At 35.0% G+C, this 6,989-nt stretch overlaps 1 non-coding gene across 1 annotated transcript; it reads right to left on the bottom strand.

The window, feature by feature from the left end:
* Nucleotides 1-1,568: 1,568 nt before the first annotated feature.
* Nucleotides 1,569-1,675, bottom strand: LOC121217514 (small nucleolar RNA R71). Its single transcript, XR_005913603.1, has one exon. It is a non-coding gene; the product is annotated as a small nucleolar RNA R71 (small nucleolar RNA).
* Nucleotides 1,676-6,989: the final 5,314 nt, after the last annotated feature.

The raw sequence follows: 6,989 nt of genomic DNA on the forward strand, positions 1-6,989 counted from the left end.
AATTTCCCCTTCTGGAGTTTTGGGTTTTCTTTATGTTTTGTATTCTTTATTATTCTGAGATGTTTTCTTATTTAGTTATGAACTAAAACCCTTAAATACCTAAGGGGAATGAAACTCAAAGACGAATCTTGTTATTTTTTCTTAATTGTATGATAAATATTTAACTTGTTCTTAATTATGTATTCTTAATTCTTGTTTTGATATCCCAGGATACTGATTCAAGATAAGCTCTTATTCAGAGGAGGAATAGACCCTGTCTAAGAGTACATTTGTCATAATTAAGCTGAGTTGTTTGCGCACCTAGACATAGGGTGACAAGATTTTGCCGGATTAGGGTGAAACCTAATAAGGGGATCCATAAATCGAGTTAATACAATCCTAGCGTATTAATTAGAGAAAGGTCTCAATTATTCAATCTAGGGATTAGACGTATTAGTCTTGAATAGGGATAATAACATAACTTAGGGATCTCTACGGAACAAGTTAAATGAATAAATCGTCTGATTCGGAGCCAGAATAACAAGTACAGTCCAGGTGGATTTTTCCTTAGGTATTGTCTTAATTCAATCGATTTTCCCAAAAGTAATTCCCCAATTCCATTCTATGTGAATTCTTAGTTTAGATAATTAGTTAGTTAAAACAAAAACCTCTTTATTCTTAGGCTAGATAATAAAAAGACAGTCATTACTAGTACTTTTAGTTCATTTGGGTTCGACAATCCGGTCTTGCTAAAACTATACTACTATTCGATAGGTACACTTGCCTACATCGCGGTAATAGTTAGTTTCAAGAACGATTAATTATAAATATTTAAAACCTATCACAAAATCACTCGATCAAGTTTTTGGCACCGTTGTCGGGGAAGTAAGATATTAGGAACGCTCAATTTTTATTACTTTAGCCATTTATTTTTCTTGCAATTTAATTTAATTTAATTTAATTTTTTTATTTATTAATTTACTTTTTGTTCTTTCTCTTGGCAGGTTTTTATAGTTTATGACTAGAAGAAACCCGTCAGGACCACTACTTTTTGACGAAGAAATTGATCACACAGTTCGCAAAAACCAAAGAGAAATAAGGCGAAGCTTAAGATACATAGAGAACGAGCAAGAGGGTGATACTCAACCCCCAACCGAAGAGATGGCTGAAAACCAAGACAATCGGTTACCTCCTACAATTGCGGTTAATCAAAATTCTGCTCCACTCACTATGTATGACTATGCTAAAGCTTCTTTAACAGGAACTGAATCAAGCATAGTTAGATCTGCTATAGCTGCAAATACTTTTGAACTAAAACCTAACACTATTCAAATGATACAACAATTTGTTCAGTTTGATGGTTTGCAGGGTGAGGATCCCAACGTTCACTTAGCAAACTTCTTAGAACTATACGATACATTTAAAATTAATGGTGTTTCTAATGATGCATTCGTCTTTGGTTATTCCCTTTATCATTGAGAAACAAAGCTAAACAGTGGTTGAACTCATTACCATGAGGGTTAATCACTACTTGGGAACAAAAGACTGAAAAATTTCTATTAAAATATTTTTCTCCTACTAAAACGGCTAAATTACGTAATGATATCTCTTCATTTGTGCAGATGGACCTAGAAACTCTTTACGATGCATGGGAGAGATACAAAGACTTAATGAGAAGTTGCCTTCACCATGGGTTACCACTTTGGCTACAGGTTCAAATGTTCCATAATGGCCTGAATCCTTTGACTCGACAAATGGTTGACGCAACTGTTGGCGGAACCATCAATAATAAAACACCTGAAGATGCTTCTGAGTTTATAGAGGAGATGTCACTGAATAACTATCAGTGGCAAGTCATGAGGACTAAGCCAACTAAAACAGCAGGCGTTTATAATGTCGATTCAGTTACTATGCTGTCAAATCAGGTAGAACTTTTAAATAAAAAGATTGATGGTTTACTTGGTTCTACTCAGGTACATCCAGTAATGAGGTGCGAGACGAATGGAGGAGGAGCATGCACAGAGTATCAACCCTTCAACCCTAGCATCGAGGAGGAACAAGTCCAATATATGGGTAACAATAACTCTCGATCCCAAAATAACCCATATAGTAGCACTTACAATGCAGGTTGGAGGAACCACCCCAATTTCTCGTAGGGCAGTCAAGGAAATCAAAGACCACAACATCCTTCGAGTTTTCAACAACCAACCTATCAATAAGAAAAGAAGCCAAACCTTGAAGAGATGCTCTCAAAGTTTATATCGGTGTTAGAAAACCATTTTCAGAACACCGAGATAGCACTTTAAAATCAACAAGCATCGTCCAAGGGCTTGAAACTCGATAGGCCAGCTGTCCAAACTGATTTCGAAAAGACCACTAGGAATCTCACGTAGTAACACTAAATCAAAAGAGCATGTAGAAGCAGTTACACTAAGGAGTAGGAATGTGTTAGCGGAATCTGAAAAGAAGCTAACACAAGAAGCTGTGGTAAGCGAAAGGGGTAAAGAAAAACCCGAAAATAGTGACAAACCAGTGTCGAAGGAATATAAACCATCAGTTCCATACCCAACAAAATTGAAAAAAGACCGCATTGATGCACAATTCGGTAAGTTTCTTGAACTTTTTAAGCAATTACATATCAACTTACCTTTTGTTGAAGCTATCTTGCAGATGCCTACATACGCAAAATTTTTGAAGGAGCTTCTAACAAACAAAAGGAAGTTCGAGGACTTATTTACAATAGAACTCAACAATAAGTGCTCAGCCATACTCCAAAACAAGCTGCCAACCAAACTAAAAGATCCAGGAAGTTTTACTATCCCTTACTTAATTGGTAGTCTAAATGTTGAGAAAGCACTAGCTGATTTAGGCGCTAGCATTAATTTGATGCCATATAAAATGTTCAAACAACTTGGTCTTGGGGAACCTAAACCCACTAGGATGAGTATTCAATTAGCCAATAGATCTGTTAAATATCCTAGGGGTATTATAGAAGATGTACTTCTGAAAGTAGATAAATTCATATTTCTTGTTGACTTTGTTGTGCTTGACATGGATGAAGATGTGGAAGTGCCCTTAATTTTAGGGTGCCCATTTTTAGCCAATGCTAGGGCTGTAATCGATGCAGGTGACAGTAAATTGGCACTTAGAGTAGGTGACGAAGAGATTATCTTTAAAATTTACGATGCTATGAGGTTCTCTAGGGAACAGGATGATTCATGTTATTTTATTGACTCTATTGACCATACTACTCAAGACTCTTTTCAGGAAATTGTACAGAAGGAGACGACGGGATTATATCTAGCCCAAGAAGAGGAGACAGATGATGAACCTAATGAACATTCTTCAAGACAAGTAGAATATGAGGGCATTAAGATAAACGATGAACTTAAGCAAAAACCCTCTATTGAGGAGCCTCCCAAACTGGAACTTAAACAATTACCAAACCACTTGGAATACGCATTCCTTGGAAATAATTCTACATTACCAGTTAAGGAGAAAGAGAAATTAATCCAAGTATTAAAAGAAAATAAAAAGGTCATAGCTTGGAAAATTTCTGACATTAAAGGAATCAGCCCTTCTTTTTGCACCCATAAAATTTTTATGGAAGATGAATACAAACCGTGTGTGCAAGCTCAAAGACGACTGAACCCCAACATGAATGAAGTTGTTAAAGCCGAGGTAATTGAACTTCTAGATGCTGGAATTATTTATCCTATTTCTGACAGTTCTTGGGTAAGTCCAGTACAGGTTGTCCCTAAGAAAGGAGGCATGACGGTTGTGACCAACGAAAAGAATGAATTAATCCCAACAAGGATGGTCATAGGATGGAGAGTTTGTATTGGCTACAGGAAACTGAATGATGCCATAAGAAAAGATCACTTCCCCTTACCATTAATTGACCAAATGTTGGAAAGATTATCCGGGCACATGTACTACTGCTTTCTAGATGGACTCTCTGGTTACTTCCAGATCCCAATAGCTCCTGAAGATCAAGAAAAAATGACATTCACATGCCCATATGGTACGTTTGCTTATCGTAGAATGCCTTTTGAGTTATGTAATGCTCCTGCCACTTTTCAGGGTTGTATGATGGCCATCTTTGATGAACTCATAGAAGATATCATAGAAGTATTTATGGATGATTTCTCGGTATTCGGTAACTCTTTCCATCTCTGCCTTCAAAATTTGAAACGAGTTTTAATAAGATGTGAGGAAACGAACCTTGTCCTTAACTAGGAGAAATGTCACTTCATGGTTTAAAAAGGTATTGTATTAGGGCATAAAATTTCTAGTAAAGGGATTGAAGTGGACAAATCTAAAATAGAAACAATCAAAAAATTACCCCCTCCTAGTTCGGTTAAGGCTATTAGAATCTTTTTAGGACATGTTGGTTTTTATAGAAGATTTATTAAGGATTTTTCTAAAATAGCTAAGCCTTTGATAAATTTCTAGAAAAAGATATACCTTTTCATTTCAATCACGAGTGTTTAGAAGCATTTAATACTTTTGAGGATAAATTAATTAATGGTCCAATCATAATTACACCTGATTGGAACTTACCATTTGAATTAATGTGTGATGCGAGTGATTGTACAGTAAGTGTAGTATTGGGACAACGAAGAGACAAGCATTTTCAACCTATCTATTATGCTAGCAAAACTTTGACAGCCGCACAAGAGAATTATACAAGTATGGAAAAAGAATTGCTAACTATGGTTTTTGCATTTGATAAATTTCGATCATATCTCATATTGTCTAAAGTTGTTGTTTACACTGACCATTCCACCCTTCGCTACCTTTTAACTAAAACTAATACAAAACCTCAACTCATTCGATGGATTCTCCTATTGCAGGAATTTGACTTGGAAATTCAGGATAAGAAAAGAACTGAAAATCTCGTGGCTGATCATCTGTCTAGGCTTGAGAATTTCAATACCAAAGAACTAGATGAAGTTAAAATAAATGATTCGTTTCTTGAAGAACAAGTTTTCACTATATCTGACTCTGAGGTACCTTAGTTTGCAGATATCACAAATTTTTTAGCCGCTAACATTATCCCAAAAGGGTTAACACACTAGCAAAAGAAGCAATTCTTTAATGATGTGAAAAGCTACTTTTGGGATGGCCGCTTTCTTTTTCGCAAATGTACAGATCAAGTATTAGAAGATGCATTACAAGATAAGAAACATCAAAAATACTGGAACATTGCCACTCAGGGCCAACTGGAGGACACTATAGTGGAACTAAGACCGCACATAAAATACTTGAATTAGGTTTTTACTGGCCCTCATTATTCAAAGATGCTAACAGGTACGTTACTTCATGTGACAAATGCCAACGGACAGGTAACATATCTAAACGTGATGAAATGCCTCAAAACTATATGCTTTCATGTGAAATATTTGACGTTTGGGGTATCGATTTCATGGCCCATTCTCCAGTTCATTTGGGAATAAATACATCTTAGTAGTAGTTGATTATATGTCCAAATGTGTGGAAGCCCAAGCTCTACCTACTAATGATGCTAGAGTGGTAGTACATTTCCTTAAGAAACTCTTCTCGAGATTCAAAACGCCTAGAGAAATTATCAATGACAGGGGCACTCATTTTTGTAATTCCCAATTTGAAAAAACTCTTAAGAAATACGGAGTTCATCATAGAATAGCCACCCCATACCATCCTCAAACTAATGGACAAGTTGAAGTGGCAAACTGAGAAATCAAATGGATCCTAGAAAAAACAGTAGAATCAAACAGAAAAGATTGGGCAATGAAAGTAGATGATTCCTTATGGGCTTACAGAACTACTTTTAAGACCCCTATAGGGACATCACCTGTAATATCCCGAAATAGGGCCTAAACGGAACAGTGGTTGCGAAACCACAAATCTAAGGTAGAAAAATTTATTTTATTATTATTTTGAGGTTCATGATATGATTCCATGATTTTGTGAAAATTTCGTGATGAAATTCTATGCATAAAGTGCTTAAGTTGAGATTAGGGACTAAATTGAATAATTTGTAAAACTTGCATTCTAGAAGTTTTTAGTATGAAATTGCTTTGGAATATTAATGAGGAGGTCTTAAAAAGAAATTTGACCAATTTCTAAGTTCATGGACAAAATAGGACATGGATGGAAATTTTGAAAGTTTAATAAGGAAGGCATTTTGGTCATTTGAATATTAAATAAAATAAAAAGGGAAAAATAACACAAAATTCATCATCTTCTTCATTAGGCCAAAATTTCAAGGGTTCTCCATAGCTAGGGTTTGTTTCAAGCTTTCAAACTCCATAGTAAGTGATTCCAAGCCTCGTTTTTAATGATCTTTACGTTTTTAGAGTCCCAATAACTTGATTAAGCTTATTCTAGCAATAATTCAACCTAGGGTTCATATTTGGAAACATACCCATAGGTGAAATTTGTGTATTTTGGTGTTTTATGATATAATATGAGGTTTTAAATTATGTTCGACTACTTGTGCTACTCGGTTTTAAGTGAAAATGAGTAAAAGGGCTTAATCGGTAAAAATACCTAATAGTCATAAGTACATGTTAGAGTGTGAATTTGATGTTGTCATAGAAGGGAAAAATGATCAGCATGTAATAAAACATAAGAAAATAGGATGAAGTTTAAATTACGAGCCTTAGGAAAAAAGTGCAAATATGTGAAAGTTTAGGGGCAAAAATTTAATTTTCCCAAAGTTTGGGTCAAGGACTGTTTTAATAAATGTAAGTCTTAAATAAGCTAAATTTTTTATTATAGATCAAGAAGAACAAAATCTGGAGTTAGACCGGGGAAAGAAAAATATAGTGGACTAAATCGATATAGTTGATTGTATTTTGTTTCAAGGTCAGTTTACGGTAAATAAATGCAATATTCTATTATTTTATGTTAATTTTGTTAATTTCCAGCAAGTGAATATTTATTTTATGAAATTATTCAAAGAAGACTTAAGCATGAATTGACGGAGAAGTAATTTCAGAAAGTCCCGGTTGAACCTTAGGAAT

The sequence above is a fragment of the Gossypium hirsutum genome, chromosome A02, assembly GCF_007990345.1.
Source record: "Gossypium hirsutum isolate 1008001.06 chromosome A02, Gossypium_hirsutum_v2.1, whole genome shotgun sequence".
NCBI classification, from domain to species: domain Eukaryota; kingdom Viridiplantae; phylum Streptophyta; class Magnoliopsida; order Malvales; family Malvaceae; genus Gossypium; species Gossypium hirsutum.